General features: G+C 44.1%; 1 pseudogene; it reads right to left on the reverse strand.

The window, feature by feature from the left end:
- LOC115151082 (mitogen-activated protein kinase kinase kinase 12-like) overlaps positions 1-18,230 on the reverse strand; it is a 61,994-nt pseudogene extending 43,764 nt beyond the window's left edge.
- Positions 18,231-21,308: the final 3,078 nt, after the last annotated feature.

Genomic DNA, 21,308 nt, shown 5'->3' on the forward strand with positions numbered 1-21,308 from the left:
GGAGAGGGTGAGTAAAGACATGACTCAACATATAATCTATTTTTATAACTTATATATGTCTTTGTAAGGAAGAGCGGGAACAGTGGGATTATAGAAGGCTTGAGGAAATGAGCCAGGAAGACCCTGAACATATAATCACTATTTACAACCTACTGTACCTACCGGAAGGAATTAATTAATAAAACGTATTGATTCTCTAAGGGGAAATTTGGTTTGTCACCAGTATAAGACAAAAACATGGACAACCCAGACACAGGCATACATGATCAGAACACAAATATCTGAGGACTAATGGCGAGGATAAGAGGAAACTGGGGACGACATGAGCAGATGAACAAGAAAACCCCTGATATTTCGACTAGTATTCTCACTTGAAGGTGATGATGTTGGGGTGTTTGAGCTTCCTCAGGTGTCTGATGTCTGTCTCCTTGATGTCTCGAACCTTCTTCACAGCTACTTCCTGTCCGTGGAGTTTCCCCAGGAAGACAGCCCCCTGGGCCCCGCTGCCCACCCACTGCAGCTCTGAGATGTCCTCAAACGGTACCTCCCACAACTCTGGAGGGGGGAGAGGAGAGGGGATAGGAGGGAGGGGGAGAAAACACGGAGAGACGGAGAGAAAAGAGAGAGGTCAGTATACAGTATCGGCAGAAAAAAGGGGTCGGGGTGAGACACATCCTGTTAATGAGTGAGTGAGTCACTGCTTTGAGAATGACGGTAACTGAAAACCAATATTTCCAATATTACTGCATCTAGGATGGACACCATTCCTTGATATACTATGTACATGTACATACTGTACCTTTAAATTATCAATATGATCCACACTAAATGTCAGCACCCAAAGCCAGTGAGCTCACTGAAATTCTAAATAAGGAGTTAAGGTCAGTATCAGAATGGGTGATTAATAATAAACTGGTTTTAAATACATCTAAAACAAAAAGCATTGTATTTGGTTCAAAACATTCTCTAAGACCTAAACCTCAACTGGAGTTGTCCATAAAGGGTGTGACCGTTGAGCAAGCTGAGGAAGCTAAACTCCTAGGTATAACATTGGATGGTCAATTATCATGGTCAAGTCATATTGATAAAATTGTTGTTGACATGGGGAGGGCTATGTTTGTTATAATAAATATCTTCTGCATTTTTGACACTGTCTGCTAATATGGTCAAGTGCAGCAAAGAAAGACCTAGCAAAGCTGCAGCTGGCTCAAAACAGAGCAGAACGCCTTTCCCTTAACTACACTTACAGAACTAACATCATCAACATGCATGCCAGTCTTTCCTGGTTGAGGGTTGACGAGAGATTAACTGCTACCTTTTTTTCCTTTAATGAGTCTGACAAGGCCGACGCAAACGATATACTGCTTTCTCGGGAACAGGCCCAGATCCCTGGAATTTGCGTGAAGATGAGGTGGAGAAAAAGGGGCCAGAGGGCCGGCTGCCTTCTGAGAATTCTTCGGTAATCGAATAAACCCCCACGTCCTTCCATTCTGCTAGCAAATGTGCAATCTTTGGACAATAAAATAAATGACCTACGTGGAAGATTAAACGGGACATTCAAAACTGTAATATCATATGCTTCACGGAGACGTGGCTGAACGACGACACTATCAACATACAGCTAAGTGGTTATACACTGCACCAGCAGGACAGAACAGCGGTGTCTGGTAAGACAAGGGGCGGCAGACTGTAATTTTGTAAATAACAGCTGGTGCACGATATCTAAGGAAGTGTCGAGCTATTGCTCACCTGAGGTAGAGTATCTCATGATAAACTGTAGACCACAATACCTACTTAGAGAATTTTCATCTGTATTTTTCGTAGCAATTTACATAACACCACAGTCAGAGGCTGGCACTAAGACAGCATTGAATGAGCTGTATTCCGCCATAAGCAAACAAGAAAACGCTCACCCAGAGGCGGCGCTCCTAGTAGCCGGGGACTTTAATGCAGGGGAACACAGATTACAAGGACGTGTACTGCGAGCATGCGCAGTAGTACACTCCTGTACTCCCTGTTCACTCATGACTGCATGGCCAGGCACGACTCCAACACCATCATTAAGTTTGCAGATGACACAAAGGTGGTAGGCTTGATCACCGACAACAACGATTCAGCCTATAGGGAGGAGGTCAGAGACCTGGCCGTGTGGTGCCAGGACAACAACCTCTCCCTCAACATGATCAAGACAAAGGAGATGATTGTAGACTACAGGAAAAAGAGGAAAAGGAGGACCGAGCATGCCCCCATTCTCATCGACGGGGCTGCAGTGGAGCAGGTTGAGAGCTTCAAGTTCCTTGGTGTCCACATCACCAACAAACTAACATGGTCCAAGCACACCAAGACAGTCGTGAAGAGGGCACGACAAAACATATTCCCCCTCAGGAGACTGAAAAGATTTAGCATGGGTCCTCAGATCCTCAAAAGGTTCTACAGCTGCACCATCGAGAGCATCCTGACTGGTTGCATCACTGTCTGGTATGGCAACTGCTCGGCCTCCGACCGCAAGGCACTACAGAGGGTAGTGCGAACGGCCCAGTACATAACTGGGGCCAAGCTTCCTGCCATCCAGGACCTATATACCAGGCGGTGTCAGAAGAAGGCCCTAAAAATTGTCAAAGACTCCAGCCACCCTAGCCATAGATTGTTCTCTCTGCTACCGCACGGCAAGTGGTAGCGCTAAGTCTAGGTCCAAGAGGCTTCTAAACAGCTTCTACCCCCAAGCTATAAGACTCCTGAACACCTAATCAAATGGCTACCCAGACTATTTGCATTGCCCCCCCCCCCCCCATTACACCGCTGCTACTCTCTGTTGTTATCATCTATGCATAGAAACTTTAATAACTCTACCTACATGTACTTATTACCTCAACTAACCGGTGCCCCCACACATTGACTCTGTACCAGTACCCCCTTATATATAGTCTCGCTATTGTTATTTTACTGCTGCTCTTTAATTACTTGTTACTTTTATTTCTTATTCTTATCCATATATATTTTTTAACTGCTTTGTTGGTTAGCGGCTTGTAAGTAAGCATGTGACTAATAACATTTGATTTGATTCTCATCTAATTTTTATGAGAAATATTACTGTGATTAAAAATTCCAGGTTGTCTGGAATATCAAATAACATTCAGCTCAGACACCCATACATACCCCACAAGACATGCCACTAGGGGCCGTCAAAGTCCCCAAGTCCAAAACGAATTCACGGCAACACAGAGTATTATACAGAGCCATGATCGCATGGAACTCCCTTCCATATCCAATTACTCAAGCAAACAGCAAAATCACCTTTAAAACTTGATTAAACAACATCTCATGGAACGGTGGGGACTGTGAGGGGACACACACAAACACGCGCAAACATAATTTTTGTTGCTGTATTCTTTTTCTATCATTGTATTTAACATTTTGGTGACTGTCCTTGTCTATCAGTGTATCAGTGTTTTGTTGCTTGTTATGTTTTGTGTTTCTTGTGGACACCAGGATGAGTAACTGCTGCTTCTGCAAAAGCTAATGGGGATCCAAACAAACAAATAATAGAGTTGCAGTGCAAACCATGCGTGAACGAAAGACAACTGCAACAACAACAGAATATAACAATCATACTTCATGGCAATAATTGATAGACTTCTGAAAAACGAATCCACCAAGGTAGATCATTAATCATTCGTAGCATCCTGGCCAATTTGATAAATGGATCAGAAAATTCTCCCTGTGATGGAAGGGAACAGCAGAACGGCAGTAAATTCTGCATCCTGTGTTAACCGTCTGTCTGTCTCCCCTTACCAGGCACACTCCCCTTCCCCAGCCCCCATCACCCCCATCCCTTGGGAATCCCCCCCACCCCTCCTCTGCTATCCTTCCATATTAGCCTCTCAAATCCCCCTCTTCCCCTCCTCTCAACACTCCTCTCATGTTCCCTCGCTCTCCCCCCTCCTCTGCTACCCTTCCACAATAGCTTCCCAAATCCCTACCTTCCTCTCCTCTTCCCCTGTGTGTGTGTGTGTGTGTGTGTGTGTGTGTGTGTGTGTGTGTGTGTGTGTGTGTGTGTGTGTGTGTGGAGGTGAGGTGAGGTGAGGTTCAAGTGTATTCACACACTCCGGGTGTAAAGCTAGCTAGGGGTGAACTGGGGGGATGTGGTATGTTATTTGAATCTTGAATCTGAAACCAGTGAAATGCATGTGTGCTACTTATTGAAAAAACGGAGATAAAGGAGATTAGGCTGTTAGAATACCCCTCGTCGGTCTTCTTTGAACTAGATAAACGGAACAATTTAGACTACAGCCTCGTGTTGTTATTGCAGATCCTTAACAGTTCTTTGGAATTGATACCCAATGGAAGCAGTCCAATATTACTACTACAGTCTGTAGGTAACGCTACAATGTTCCATCTTATCAAAACAGGCCTGCCTGAGCTGCCTTGCACAAAGGGTCTTTATGATGGTTCAATCTGCTTTTCCTTTCCTGTTATTTTATGGATTCAAAAGGGGAACATTATGTAGTGTACAGGCAAGGTACAGAGAGGTGGAAGCTCAAGATGTTTAGAGAATAATAAGAATGAATTAAATGAGTGCAAGAGATGGGGAGAGAGAGAAAGAGTGGGGGACTCAACTCGTTGCATCCTCGACAACTACTATGATTATTATTATTTGACCATGCTGGTCATTTATGAACATTTGAACATCTTGGCCATGTTCTGTTATAATCTCCACCCGGCACATCCAGAAGAGGACTGGCCACCCCACATAGCCTGGTTTCTTCCTAGGTTTTGGCCTTTCTAGGGAGTTTTTCCTAGCCACCGTGCTTCTACACCTGCATTGCTTGCTATTTGGGGTTTTAGGCTGGGTTTCTGTACAGCACTTTGAGATAAATACATTTGATTTGATTTGATTTGAGGGAGAGAGAGATATGTAGGAGAGAGACAGAAAGGGAGAGGGAGAGAGAGGGGGAGAGAGAAAAAGAGAGAGAGGGATTGAGAGAGCATAGGACTACTCCATAAAAGCTTCAGAGGACATTTTTCCTTTTAATTTCCCCATCCCTCTGCTCTACCTGGCTGTTCCTCCCCCACCAAGCTTTATCTATCTGCCTAGCAGTGACTGTGTGTGTATGTATACATGTGTGTATGTGTGTGTGTGCGCATGTGTGCATGCCTGCACCGGTGGTGTGTGTGTGTGTGAGACGCAGGCAGGGAGGCAGGCCTGTTTATGTCTGCAGCCTGGCTGCTACAATAGCCCTCCTTTCCCCTGGGACCCCTCCACCAAATCTAACTCATACATTATTCAACACCACACACTGACCCTGCACCTCTCATCTCTATTAACACACACAGCCGCAGCAAACACTATCTCTCACACACACAGGCATGCGCACACACAAACACACTTACATAGACACAGGCGTACACACACACACACACACACACAAACTATCTGGCAAAGAGGTGCACATATGTTTTATTCCATCTCTCTCCTCTCTCTCTCTTTCTCTTTCTTTCTCTTTCTTCTTCTTTCTCCAGTCAGAGTGGGTTTGCTTACAATATGCTGGTGTGTTTTAATTTTTGAGTAATTTTACCATCGGAAGTTTACGTACACCTTAGCCAAATACATTTAAACTCAGTTTTTCAGAATTCCTGACATTTAATCCTAGTAAAAATTCCTTAGGTCAGTTAGGATCACTACTTTATTTTAAGAATGTGAAATGTCAGAACAATAGAGAGAATGATTTATTTCAGCTTTTATTTCTTTCATCACATTCCCAGTGGGTCAGAAGTTTACATACACTCAATTAGTATTTGGTAGCATTGCCTTTAAATTGTTTAACTTGGGTCAAACGTTTCAGGTAGCCTTCCACAAGCTTCCCACAATAAGTTGGGAGAATTTTGGGCCATTCCTCCTGACAGAGCTGGTGCAACTGAGTCAGGTTTGTAGGCCTCCTTGCTCGCACACACTTTTTCAGTTCTGCCCACAAATTTTCTATGGGATTGAGGTCAGGGCTTTTTGATGGCCACTCCAATACCTTGACTTTGTTGTCCTTAAGCCATTTTGCCACAACTTTCGAAGAATGCTTGGGGTCATTGTCTATTTAGAAGACCCATTTGCAACCAAGCTTTAACTTCCTGACTGATGTCTTGAGATGTTGCTTCAACATATTCACATAATTTCCCATCCTCATGATGCCAGCACCTCCACAACATGATGCTGCCACCCCCATGCTTCACGGTTGGGATGGTGTTCTCGTTTTACTGTGGATATAGATACTTTTGTACCTGTTTTCTCCAGCATCTTCACAAGGTCCTTTGCTGCTGTTCTGGGATTGATTTGCACTTTTTGCACCAAAGTACATTCATCACTAGGGGACAGAACGCTTCTCCTTCCTGAGCGTTATTGTTTTATTTTATTTTTTATTTAACCTTTATTTAACCAGGAAGGGCTCACTGAGATTTGAAATCTCTTTTTCAAGAGCGTCCTGGCCAAGATGGGCAGCACCAAGTCATTACAAAATTACAGACAAACAACATGAAAAACTACAAGTAATCTAATAAAAACCATAGAAATCACAAGAGTATAACAAAATCATAAAACAGCAAATTAAAAACATTGACAGGTCAGGGAATCAGTCTCAAGATCATTCATCAGTGATTTAAAAATACCAATCGTGACAAGTTCTTCCAGTTTAAAAGTATTTTGTAAAGCGTTCCAAGACGATGGCGCAGAGTACACGAAAGCCCTTTTACCAAATTAAGTTTGGACATTTGGAACAGTTAGCAGGATAAAGTCTAGCGAACGAAGAGAGTACCCACCACATTTCTGAACAACAAAATGCCCAAATATAAAGGTAGTAAACCCAGAATGGCTTTGTAAATAAAAGTATACCAGTGACTGAGCCTACGATTGACTTGAGAAGGCCAGCCAACCCTGGTATACAAAGTGCAGTGGTGCGTGAGGGTTTTGCAGTTTAAAATAAATCTCAAAGCGCCATGGTAAAGGGTGTCAATTGATCTCAAACACTGAGCGGAAGTATTCATATATAAAATATCACCATAGTCTAGTAAAGGCATAAATGTAGCTGATACTAGCCTCCTTCTGGCTTCAAAAGAAAAACAGTCCTTATTCCTAAAATAAAATCCCAATTTCAGCCTCAATGTTTTTGTAAGTTGTTGAATATGCAATTTAAAAGAGAGGCCGTCATCAATTAAAATTTGAAGATATTTATATGAGGTTACAGTCTCAATCTCAATGCCCTGACAGGTAATAACAGGTGAAAGGTTCAGAGGTCTATTTCTTGATTTAGAAAACACCATTAGTTTAGTCAGTTTTGAGGATAAGCTTCAATTGACACAAGGTATGTTGAACAGTATAAAAAGCAGTCTGCAAGTTCTGGAAAGCTTTTGTAAGAGACGAGGCACAACAGTAAATAACAGTATCATCAGCATAAAAATGAAGTTTCGCATTTTGGACATTTTTGTATAAATTATTTATATAAATAGTGAATAAGAGAGGACCAAGTACAGAGCCTTGGGGCACACCATTACAGACAGACAATTTAACAGACATGAGCCCATCAAATTGAGTTATGACGGCTGGGTGGTCCCATGGTGTTTATACTTGCGTACTATTGTTTGTACAGATGAACGTGGTACCTTCAGGCGTTTGGAAATTGCTCCCAAGGATGAACCAGACTTGTGGAGGTCTACAATTGTTTTCTGAGGTCTTGGCTGATTTCTTTTGATTTTCCCATGATATCAAGCAAAGAGGCACTGAGTTTGAAGGTAGGCCTTGAAATACATCCACAGGTACACCTCCAATTGACTAAAATGATGTCAATTAGCGTATCAGAAGCTTCTAAAGCCATGACATCATTTTCTGGAATTTTCCAAGCTGTTTGAAGGCACAGACAACTTAGTGTATGTAAAGTTCTGACCCACTGGAATTGTGATACAGTGAATTATAAGTAAAACAATCTATCTGGTAACAATTTTGGGGAAATTACTTGTGTCATGCAAAAAGTAGATGTCCTAACCGACTTGCCAAAACTATAGGTTGTTAACAAGAAATTTGTGGAGTGATTGAAAAATTAGTTTTAATGACTCCAACCTAAGTGTATGTAAACTTCCGACTTCAACTGTATTTACAAAAGTATGTGGACACCCCTTCAAATTAGTGGATTTGGCTATTTCAGCCACACCAGTTGTTGACAGGTGTATTAAATCCAGCATACCGCCATGCAATCTACATAGACAAACATTGACAGTAGAATGGCCTTACTGAAGAGCTCAGGGACTTTCAACGTGGCACCGTCATGGGATGCCTCCTTTCCAACAAGTCAGTTAGTCAAATTTCTGCCCTGCTAGAGCTGCCCCGGTCATATGTTAGTGCTGTTATTGTGAAGTGGAAGCGTCTATGAGCAACAATGGCTTAGCCGCGAAATGGTACACCACACAAGCTCACAGAACAGTACCGTCTAAACATTTCCTGTCCTTGGTTGCAGCACTTACTACAACACTTACTGCCTCTTGAAGCAACGTCAGCACAAGAACTGTTCATTGGGAGCTTCATGAAATGGGTTCCCATGGCCGAGGAGCTGTACACAAGCCTAAGATCACCATGCACAATGCCAAGCTTCGCCAGGAGTGGTGTAAAGCTCACCGCCATTGGACTCTGGAGCAGTGGAAATGCGTTCTCTGGAGTGATGAATCATGCTTCACCATCTGGCAGTCTGACGGACAAATCTGGGTTTGGCGGATGCCAGGAGAATGCTACCTTCCCCAATGCAAAGTGCCAACTGTAAAGTTTGGTGGAGTAGGAATAATGGTCTGGGGATGTTTTTCATTGTTCGGGCTAGGCCCCTTAGCTCAATTGAAGGGAAATCTTAAAGCTACAGCATACAATGACATTCTAGATGATTCTGTGCTTCTAACTTTGTGGCAACAGTTTGGGGAAGGCCCTTTCCTACATCAGCATGACAATGCCCCTGTGCACAAAGCGAGGTCCATAAAGAAATGGTTTGTCGAGATCGTTGTGGAAGAACTTGACAGGCCTGCACAAAGCCCTGACCTCAACCCTATCGAACACCTTTGGGATGAATTGGAACGCCGACTGCGAGCCAGGCCTAATCGTCCAAAATCGGTGCCCGACCTCACTAATGCTCTTGTGGCTGAATGGAAGCAAGTCCCTGCAGCAATGTTCCAACATCTAGTGGAAAGCCTTTCCAGAAGAGTGGAGGCTGTTATAGCAGCAATGGGGGGACCAACTCCATATTAATGGCCATGATTTTGGAATGAGATGTTTGACGAGCAGGTGTCCACATACTTTTGGTTATGTAGTGTATCAATGCTTTCATCCATACTTAAATATATTTCTTTTTCTGTAAAGGCATACCAAAAAGCTATAATTAAATCTGTTCAAATTGTGATCACACACAATAGTGTGCAGGAAGGGTCAATATTTGCATTGTTTCCTGGTCAGGTCATGTTGTCAGGAGAAGCTCCTGACTCTAAACACAATCCCTATCTCTCTTCTTACCTTCCAGGTTGTGTTTGTGTTCGGTGGAGTAGGCCTTGCCGATCATGGTCCAGACTGGCTTCAGACACCCAAACAGTCCCTCCAGAAACCCTCCACTTCCTCCCGACAGCAGTCTCACATCATCAGCCTTGCTCCGAATCGCACCTTCCTCTGCGTCCTGGCCCTCTCCCCCCCCCCCTCCCCCCTCCTTCCCCATTCTCGTGGAGCTTCAGCACGCTGTTGGCAAAGTGCTCCTGATGTTCTTCGCTCGGCGTGGGGCTGTGTCCCCCGCAGGTGTGTTCTTCATTATGGCCGCCTCCTCCACCTCCCCCGCCCTCAGGCTCCGGAGCACCCCCGGTATCGATGGATAGTACGTTCCGCAGGACACACTGGGTGGGGGTCAGATCCATCTCAGGGGTGCAGGCGGGGGACTCGTCCAGCCGGTTCCGGAAGGGAGGGGTGTGTTCTGAGAGGGGGGTGTTGAACTCTGAGAGGGAGGGGGACGGGGCGTGGGTCTCGGTGATACAGGCCATGGGGAGCTGTGGTCATGGGAACTTTAAGAACCCCAGGACTTGTGTCTGGCTAACTGGTGGTCAGGGCCAGAGAGAAAGGTTGGCCTGTAGGAGGAGAAAGGATAGTCATCATTATAGATAACTACAGTTTTGCCTTCTATCAATAGCAAACTTGGAACGACATATGTATTACACTGTATACTTGTAATGGGGACACTGAAGTCAGAATCTGCATCAGGATTTTGAGGTTACCATGTCAACCTTTTATCCTGATATGACTAGCCTCCAATGAGGAGTAGACCCTATGATGATAATAATAACAGAGGCTAGTCATATACGGGCTAGTCACCACTAACCAAAGAATAAACATGATGCGTGTCTTTTCATATGTTATATTCTTAGAAGAGTATTCAGTCATTGTTTAAATACAAACAGTGTGTAGGCTGGCATACTGCAAATCAAATTGGAGGGAATTTCCCTTGTCTTGGCGTTGTGCACAGTCCTTCTGTTTTCTCTCATATCCTCCTAGTCCATCTCTGGGAGATCAGTGCTATCTTAATATGATAGCAGTTCTTGTGTTGCTGTTAGTAATGACAGAAAAGAGTGAGTGGCTGCTCTACAAAGCTTGTCAGGTCCCCAAGGACAGACATCCCCCACAACAGATCCCGGAGAATATGAATAGATTTTCCTCTCTGACTTCTAGGCTATTTTTATTACTAATGATGATAGAGTATAAGGACGATACTGCAATGACATATTTGTATAACAACATTCCCTTGGTAAATTAGCTGTTCAACAAAATAATGATAGCCAATCTGGATATCAAGGCAAAGTTATGATAACTAGGCCTAGTAATACAACACACCTCTCATCACAAAATGATTTGCACAGATAATTCCAGGAGGATATTAATATTAAGGAAGTCTCGAGGTTCTGTTCACCTGAGTTAGAATACCTCACGATAAGCTGTAGACCATACTATTTACCAAGAGTTTTCCTTAAATAAATTGGTAGCTGTCTATTTACCACCACAAACCGATGCTGGCACTAAGACCGCACTCAACGAGCTGTATAGAGTCTTAAGCAAACAAGGAAATGCTTAAGTGTTGTCCATTAGTTTACTCCAATTAGGGGAGGGGTGGTAGGGCAAGAGGAAAATATATTTTAAAAAGATATACATAGCACATTCGGAAAGTATTCAGACCCCTTGACTTTTTCCACATTTTGTTATGTAACAGCCTTGTTCTAAAATGTATTCAATAAAACATTTTCCTCATTGCTCTACACACAATGCCACATAATGACTAAGTGAAAACAGCATTGAAGGTCCCCAGGAACACACTGGCAACCATCATTCTTAAATGGAAGAAGTTTGGAACACTAACACTCTTCCTAGAACTGGCCACCTGGCCAAACTGAGCAATCAAGGGAGAAGGGCCTTAGTCAGAGAGGTGACCAAGAACCCGATGGTCACTCTGACAGAGCTCCAGAGTTCCTCTCTGGAGATGGGAGAACCCTCCAGAAGGACAACCATCCCTCCAGCACTCCACCAATCAGGACTTAATGGTAGAGTGGCCAGCCGGAAGACACTACTCAGTAAAAGGTACATGACAGCCCGCTTGGAGTTTGCCAAAAAAGCACATAAAGACTCCCAGACCATGAGAAACAAGATTCTCTGGTCTAATGAAACCAAGATTGTACTCTTTGGCCTGAATGCCAAGAGCCACGTCTGGAGGAAACCTGGCACCATCCCTATGGTGAAGCATGGTGGTGGCAGCATCATGCTGTAGGGATGTTTTTCAGTGGCAGGGACTGGGAGACTAGTCAGGATCAAGGGAAAGATGAACAGAGCAAAGTACAGAGAGATCCTTGATGAAAACCTTCTCCAGAGCGCCCAGGACCTCTGGGGCGAAGGTTCACCTTACAACAGTATAACAACCCTAAGCACACAGCCAAGACAACGCAGGAGTGGCTTCAGGACAAGTCTCTTAATGTCCTTGAGTGGCCCAGCCAGAGCCAGGACTTGAACCCGATCGAACATCTCTGGAGAAACCTGAAAATAGCTGTGCAGCCATGCTCCCCATCCAACCTGACAGATCTTGAGAGGATCTACAGAGAAGAATGGGAGAAACTCCCCAAAAACAGGTGTGCCAAGCTTGTAGCGTCATACCCAAGAAGACTCAAGGCTGTAATCGCTGCCAAAGGTGAATAGTAAGGTGGTATTACATTTACATTTACGTCTGCTACTAATGTAAATGTGATATCTTAGTTTTTTTTTATACATTTGGAAAAAATTCTAAAAACCTGTTTTTGCTTTGTCTTAATGGGGTTTGTGTGTAGATTGATGAGGAAATAGCTTATTTAATACATTTTAGAATAAGGCTTTAACATAATAAAATGACGAAAAACTCAAAGGGTCTGAATACTTTCCAAATACATTGTGTATATATATACACAATACCAGTATAAACCTTCTCATTCAAAGGTTTTACTTTATTTTACTATTTTCTACATTGTAGAATAATAGTGAAGACATCAAAACTATGCAATAACAAATATGTAATCATATAGTAACCAAAAAAGTGTTAAACAAATCTAAATATATTTTAGTTTCTTCAAAGTAGTCACTATTTTCCTTGATGACAGCTTTGCATTCTCTCAACCAGCTTCTTGAGGTAGTCACCTGGAACGCTTTTCAAACAGTCTTGAAGGAGTTCCCACATATGCTGAGCACTTGTTGGCTGCTTTTCCTTCACTCTGCGGTCCAACTCATCCCAAACCATCTCAATTGGGTTGAGGTTGGGTGATTGTGGAGGCCAGGTCATCTGACTCCATCACTCCTTCTTGGTCAAATAACCCTTACACAGTCTGGATGTGTGTGTTGGGTCATTGTCCTTGTTGAAAAACAAATGATAGTCCCACTGGGGCGGCAGGTAGCCTAGAGGTTAGAGTGTTGGGCCAGTAACCGAAAGGTTTCTAGATTGAATCCCCGAGCTGACAAGGTAAAAATCTGTTGTTCTGCCCCTGAACAAGGCAATTAACCCACTGTTCCTATGCCGTCATTGTAAATAAGAATTTGTTCTTAACTGACTTGCCTAGTTAAATAAAGGTAAAAAAAAAAAAAAAAAAAACATGTAAACTAAGCACAAACCAGATGGGATGACGTATCGCTGCAGAATGCTGTGGTAGCCATGCTGGTTAAGAGTGCCTTGAATTCTAAATAAATCAATGACAGTTTCACCAGCAAAGCACCCCCACACCATCACACCTCCTCCTCCATGTTTCACAGTGGGAACCATACATGCAGAGAACATCTGTTCACCTACTCTGTGTCCTCACAAAGACACGGCGGTTGAAACAAAAATCTCAAATTTGGACTCATCAGTCCAAAGCAAATAAGGCTAAGAGTGCCTTTCATTCTAAATAACTGTTCTTTTTTTATTTAACCTTTATTTAACTAGGCAAGTCAGTTAAGAACAAATTCTTATTTACAATGACGGCCTACCCGGATCTCAATCGCATTGAACACGTCTGGTACCTGTTGGATCGGAGGGTGAGGGCTAGGGCCATTCCCCCCAGGAACTTGCAAGTGCCTTGGTGGAAGAGTGGGGTAACATCTCACAGCAAGAACTGACAAATCTGGTGCAGTCCACGAGGAGGAGATGCACCGCACTACTTAATACAGCTGGTGGCCACACCTGACTGTTACTTTTGATTTTGACCCCCCCCCCCTTTGTTCGGGGACACATTATTCAATTTCTGTTAGTCACATGTCTGTGGAACTTGTTCAGTTTATTTCTCAGTTGTTAAAACTTGTTATGTTCATACAAATATTTACACAAGTTAAGTTTGCTGAAAATAAACGCAGTTGACAGTGAGAGGATGTTTCTTTTTTGCTGAGTTTACTACCACCGGTTCATCCAAAACTGCACCAGGACAACCGCTTCTCTCAACTCTCACCAGTCAAAAAACCCGTGCCCTCCAATGGACCGACACCGCCCTTACAGCTTTTGAAACCTTGAAATGCCTCTTCAGATCCTTCCCTTCCTTTTGTTCTGGAGGTTGATGCATCCGAGGTCGGCGTAGGAGCGGTTCTCTCTCAGCGGGTAGGGACACCTCGCAAATTACAACCGTGCACCTTCTTCTTTTCCAAGAAACTGTCACCCTCTGAGAGGAACTATGATGTTGGGAACCGGGAGCTCCTCGCCATTAAGCTGGCTATCGAAGAGTGGCGCCACTGGATAGAGGGAGCTCATCACCCATTCCTGGTCCTTACTGACCACTGTAATTGTGCTATGAGGCTCAAGAAAAATTTGAAGGCTGATTCCTTATCCCGTCTATTTGACTCCCCTTCCTCTAACCCAGCTCCTGAGCCCATCCTGCCTCCATCTTGTACCATGGGACCCATACAGTGGAAAATCCAATCAGCCGTCCACAAGGCCCTATGCTCCGACCCAGCACCTCCCGACACCCCTGCAGGCAAGACCCACGTTCTGGCCTCCGTCAAACCCCAACTAATGCAGTGGTGCCATACCTCACTGAGTTCTGGCCATCCCGGGATAACCCGGACCACAGAGCTACTGAGACGCAAGTTCTGGTGGTCATCCCTAACAGCAGACGTACAAGATTACGTTCTTTCCTGTCCCGTCTGTGCATGGGCAAAGAGCCCTGGCCAACTACCTACCGGTAAACTCAAGCATTTACCTACACCACACAGACCATGGTCCCAAATTGCCATGGATTTCCTCATGGATCTGCCAGACTCGTCGGGCTTCACTACTTTTTTAGTTGTAGTGGACCAGTTCTCCAATATGTGCTGACTCATCCCCCTTCCGCATCTACCTAATGCCATTGAAATGGCCGAGTGCATGTTCCAACAGGTGTTCCGTCTGTATAGAATCCCAGAAGACATCGTTTCTAATCGGAGACCCCAGTTCGTCTCCAGGGTGTGGCGAGCCTTCTGCGACCGACTGGGGGTCGTCCTATCCTCCGGATACCATCCCAAACCAACGGGCAGACGGAACGCCTGAATCAGGAAATAGGGAAGTACCTTTGCCAACACTGCACCCACCAACCACACGAGTGGAGTTGCTATCTAGCCTGGGCCGAATACGCACAGAACAACCTCGTGCATTTCTCACTCCTTTTCAGTGTGGGGATACCAACCCCCCGTGTTCCCATGGGAGCCAGAGCCCAGGAACTGTGCCTGCCGTCAACTAGTGGTTTCAACGGAGTGAGCAGGTTTGGGAGATCACACATCGGCACCTACATCAAGCTTCCCTCTCCCAGAAACGGTTCGCTGACCGGCGTCGCCAACCTACTCCACTCTTCTACCCTGGGCAGCATGTGTGGCTCTCTACCCGGGACATCCGGCATCGTGACCCCTGCAAAATGTTCAGTCCTTGGTTCATTGGTCCCTTCAAAATAACACACCGCATCAATCCTGTCACCTACCGTCTCCAGTTGCCCCGCCATTACCGGATCTCCTCATCCTTCCATGTGTCCCTTCTCAAGCCTGTGAGGTACAGCCCTCTCCATCCTCCAGTTGCACACCTTGGTGCACCCCCTTTGTTTGACATCGGCGGTGCACCCGCGTATTCCATCCCAGCCCTCCTTGACTCCAAGCACCTGGGTGGTCGCATCCACTACCTGGTGGATTGGGAGAGGTACAGATCCGAACAACGGTCCCAGGACATTCTCGACCCAGCCATGATCCTGGCTTTCCAACGTAACCGCCCTGACCGCCCAGCTCTACGTCCCCGTGGGAGGCCCCTTGCTCAACTTCCTAGGCCGTCAAGAGCCACCCGTGGGGGGGGGGGGGGGGGTACTGTAACAACTGCTTCCAACTCACACTCTCAAACACATAGATCCCTGAACGCAGCTCACTCTCCAGATCCCAATCACCTGATTTCTGATCACCTGTATGTCATTTACACACACTATTTAGTTCAGTTCTTTGCACCCAATCGTGAGGTATTGTTTGTTTTGATACACATTCTATTCAGAGCTCTGTTTATTTCCATATTAGTCCTCCCGTGTATCGTAGTTTTTGTCCAGCTTCACTAATGACGCTTTTTTTTGCCTATCACATTTCCTGATTAACCGTAGTCTCCTGGACTACGTTATTAGCCTTTTCCCTGCCTATACTGTTATCTTTTTGGAGTCCCTGTGTGTGACCTTCTGCCTTCCCCTGGACCCAGCTACCTGCCTCCTCCTATGGTCCTCTACTAATGAACACCGGCTGCGCCCTGCGCTTGAAACCAGCACTCTGTCTCCCATCGTACTCATTACATAACCAAGCTATCATTGCTCATTGTGTATTTTTATTTTTTTTAAATCGTATTATTATTAGTTTTTTGGGGGGGTTCTGCATTGTTGGGAAGAGCTAGTAAATTCGCATTTTACTCAGTCTACACCTTTTGTTTACGAAGCATGTAACAAATAAAATTGTACAATTATTTGAGAATCACATGACAGAACTATGATTTGGATGAATCTTGTAAATGAAGCTCCTTTTCACTGGCATTTTACCTACCCTCTGTTCTGAGAGAGCCTTGGAATCTGAAGGTCAGTGTCTCAAATAATAGGCCTACTCATTCACTCATTTCTGTAGGCCTGGATCGTTCCATTACCTGGACACAACTCACTGGGCAAAAACTGGTTGAATCAACGTTGTTTCCAAGTCATTTCAACAACAAAAATGAAATGATGTGGAAAACTGATTGGATTTTAAAAAGTAATCATGGTAAGGGAATTTCGTATTTTTTCCCCCCACCCAACTGTGAAATTGTGAAATGTTTTGTTGATTTCACATTGAATTCATGTTGATAACTCAACCAAATGTAAGTCAAAACTAGACGTTGAATTGACGTCTGCGCTCAAATGGAAGCAGACGTCATACCTAACTGGAAACACCTTTTGTCCAAGTTAACTTCAGGACCATGGATAGCGCACGTTGTTGCAAACATTATTTACCGGTTGACTAAAGTTACATGCAGTGCTTCCCATTCTATTGGTATATCCCATGTTTGTAAAACGAACTGATAATTCATGGGACCTCTAGCCGGCATGCAAAACCAAAAAGACAGGAACACAAAAATAAAATATTTCAGGCATAAACATGTCCAGCATATTATGTATAGGTCTAACCATGTTCCTGTTTTATGTGTTCTGTTTACAACAGAAGATACACAACAGAAGAGACCCACCACAACAGTCTCAGCCAGACATTCAAATGAACAATTTTGGATGCCTCAAATTCAGATTGGCTGAATTGGAGGGAGAAACCTGTCCATTGTCTGTAAACTGTCAAATCTCAGAGTAATCACTAAATCATTTCATGCCACTGATTTTTCTCTCAAAGACCCTGTTCCCCTCCGTAACAGCAACTGCTAGTAGACAAGCGGAGAAAGTCCCCATGCAGTGTAGGCTGGGCGGTACATTGTATCGACCTCCTTAATGGCACCGGTGCATAGCCTACAGCCTCCTATATGGCACCAATTCACTTCACATCTACGGGACACATGCGCTAAGTGCCTATCTATATAAATTAGGCTACAACTGATTTATTTACATTCAAATGTGATTTACACGAACTTGGTTCAAATGACATACCGTGTCTTGTGCTTAAATAGTGCGTAATTTGCTATCTGTACACTACATCAATTGAGCATAGCCTGGCATATTTACAAATATCATCTTATGCATTTGTTTATCATAACGAAGGCCTACCTTTAGCAAATGCAGCAAGCTCAAGTCTCAAACTCCATTGTTGTTAATTGTATCGTTCATATAGGCTTCTTTTTATTTAATTTGTTTTAGCCTCAGTCGTCTAAAACAGTGCAATCATTCTGCTTTCCTCGTTTTGTTTATATAATCAGTGTCTCCGCGCGCGACTCGCATCCACTAATACTGCACAGACTATTCTAGAATGGGCTCTCGAGCGATGGAAGCGATCAACCCGATCCATATAGACTTAAAGCTAAAATCTCTATCCCGGTCCCGCCGGTGATGCGATCATAGACAGGATTTCCCTTTCTTCTCGCCTGTAAGGTGAAGAGATGTTATGTTTGGAGGAGCTGCATGTCCTCCTCTTCAAGCCGCTGTAGGTTTTATATTGCGGGAGTGTCTCTCTCACCTGCAAAAGAGAGAGAGGAGACGGGCGTGTGTCACTGCTCGTGTACTCTAGCGGCCGGTGTACATTACTGGATGCACCGCGCGGTGAAACACCGCTTCCCATTCATTTTCAATGGAAGGAAAGCGGTGAGAAGCGGAGTGGGCAGGGGACCATTGGCCAGCGCGAACGTGGCGTGGGAGGCGGTGAAAAAGTTCAGCATTTCCCAACTTTATGCAAATCACCAGATATTTGTATTGAATATCTACATAGGCGTAAAGAGGCCCATTATCAGCAACCATCACTCCTATGTTCCAATGGCACGTTGTGTTAGCCTATCAAAGTTTATCATTTTAAAAGACTAGAAAACCCTTTTGCAGCCTCATTCCTTCGATGATAAACGCAAATCCGACCATCACCCTTGGTGAGACAAAACCGCGACTCGTCAGTGAAGAGCATTTTTTGCCAGTCCTGTCTGGTCCAGCGACGGTGAGTTTGTGCCCATAGGTGACGTTGTTGCCGGTGATGTCTGGTGAGCACCTGCCTACAACAGGCCTACAAGCCCTCAGTCCAGCCTCTCTCAGCCTATTGAGGACAGTCTGAGCACTGATGGGGGGATTGTGCGTTCCTGGTGTAACTCGGGCAGCTCTAGCTGTCCCGCAGGTGTGATCTTCGGATGTACCGATCCTGTGCAGGTGCTGTTACACGTGGTCTGCCACTGTGAGGACGATCAGCTGTCAGTCCTGTCTCCCTGTAGCACTGTCTTAGGCATCTCACAGTACCGACATTGCAATTTATTGCCTTGGCCACATCTGCAGTCCTCATGCCTCCTTGCAGCATGCCTAAGGCACGTTCACGCAGATGAGCAGGCACTCTGGGCATCTTTATTTTGGTGTTTTTCAGAGTCAGTAGGAAGGCCTCTTTAGTGTCCTAAGTTTTCATAACTGTGACCTTAATTGCCTACCGTCTGTAAGCTGTTAGTGTCTTAACGACCTTTCCACAGGTGCATGCTCATTAATTGTTTATGGTTCATTGAACAATCATAGGAAACAGTGTTTAAACCCTTTACAATGAAGATCTATGAAGTTATTTAGATTTTTGCGAATTATCTTTGAAAGACAGGGTCCTGAAAAAGGGAAGTTTCTTTTTTTGCTGAGTTTACATTTTTTTAAAATTAAATCTACCAAATAGTTTTGTCACATTCTGACCAGTAAGGGGTCATTTGTTATTGTAGTTTGGTCAGGACGTGGCAGGGGGGTATTTGTTGTATGTGGTTCGGGGTATGTGTTTATGTAGAGGGGTGTTTGTTTTAAGTGTTCCGGGGGTTTTTGGGCAATGTTCTATGTTAGTATATTTCTATGTTCTAGTCTTTTTAGTTCTATGTTTAGTTTATTGATTTGGCCTTCAATTAGAGGCAGCTGTTCCTCGTTACCTCTGATTGAAGGTCCTATATAGAGGGGTGTGTTTTGTGGGCTCACGTAACACTGTTCGTTCGATTCGTTTTCTTGTTACGTGTTCTATTAAAGTTAAGATGAGCACTCAACCAGCTGCGCCTTGGTCCCTTTCATACGACGACCGTTACAGGTTTGTGTTGATAATCGTTGCATGAAAGCAATAATTATAGTGGAACACACCCATAGTAACTTGCTGACAGAATATGTGTGTTTGTTTTTTTTTGAAAAGATTAACATTGTAGATCATTTCTCCCTTTACACATCAGATAATGATGGGCAATATCAGGTACCTTCAGACTGGTGAGCAGCTGGCCCCTGCTACGAAGAGGACCGAGGACCTGTTCAGATCAATGTTAAGCATAGTTATTTGTCCTATACATCTGAGTTCACAGCCAAACTATTTCAGCATTCCTTCAAAAAACACATAACATTATTAGTTCTTAAGCATGATGTTATGTGATATACTTCATTACATTCAGTACATAAGAGGTACTTACCCCCAGCAGAGAGTGACAAAGAGGGGCTAGAAGATACTGTTGCAAATTAAATGCAGGTTGTGAAAATTAGACTTATACTTTGTATGAACAATTCATTGCCAGGAACTGAAATCTTTCATATACTTTTTTGTGTGGAATCAACCCTTTTTGGGGGTCTTTGGCGCTGATGGGTGCTGGTTATGATCAGCATCGGACTCCTCAGAGTCGGCCTGATCAAATGTAGGATTTTGCCTGGGAATGACAGCAGGCATGACGTCTTCAGAGTAGTAGTGTAGATTTATTTTATTTCAAAGACTAAATCTGGTGAGACTCTGGCACCGTTCCCAGGCTTGAGCCTTTTTCTGCCCGAACAAGGCACTCATGGGCTTTCTCATATGAATCTGAAAACATCACGAAACAGGAGCTTATCAATTCATCTGTAAATGTCTGCAAACAAGACATTTAGTATAATTATATTCATTTAAAGTACTCACTCTTTGTCTTCAGTAATTTAATTGAATACGCCTCCCAAGTGTCAATGTTCGGCTGTTCGTGCAACATCACTGCTTTCCTTAACCCCTCTTGGCTCTTGTATAGAGGCCAATAACATTTGTCCTTGATGCACCAGGTTTCTGAGATGACAGCTAAACTGTCATCTTCATTTGGGAAATGAACCACAACAAACATGGTGCTATGAACAAAAAAGCAAATAAGGGCACTCAATTAGATTAGTTTACACAAACATTTCACAATAGTAACATCTAATTGTAGGAGTTTAAGAAAATCCCTTCAAGTAAATATGACATTTTCTGTAATGGAAACAGAAAAAAATATTGCTGCTTTGCATCCTACAGATAGACTAACGGCATCCTAGCAAAGAACTTCTGTAGAACATTTGTGGCTCGAGTGAAAGAAGTTCATCCTTCAATTCAGCAGCATACCACCCTGCATCCCACTGATGGCTTGCTTCTGAAGCTAAGCAGGGTTGATCCTGGTCAGTCCCTGGATGGGAGACCAGATGCTGCTGGAAGTGGTGTTGAAGGGACAGTAGGAGGCACTCTTTCCTCTGGTCTAAAAAATATCCCAATTCCCCAGGGCAGTGATTGGGGACACTGCCCTGTGTAGGGTGCTGTCTTTCAGATGGGATGTTAAATAGGTGTCCTGACTCTGAGGTTATTAAAGATCCCATTGCACTTATTGTAAGAGTAGGGGTGTTAACCCTGGTCTCCTGGCTAAATTCCCAATCTG

The sequence above is a fragment of the Salmo trutta genome, chromosome 16, assembly GCF_901001165.1.
Source record: "Salmo trutta chromosome 16, fSalTru1.1, whole genome shotgun sequence".
NCBI classification, from domain to species: domain Eukaryota; kingdom Metazoa; phylum Chordata; class Actinopteri; order Salmoniformes; family Salmonidae; genus Salmo; species Salmo trutta.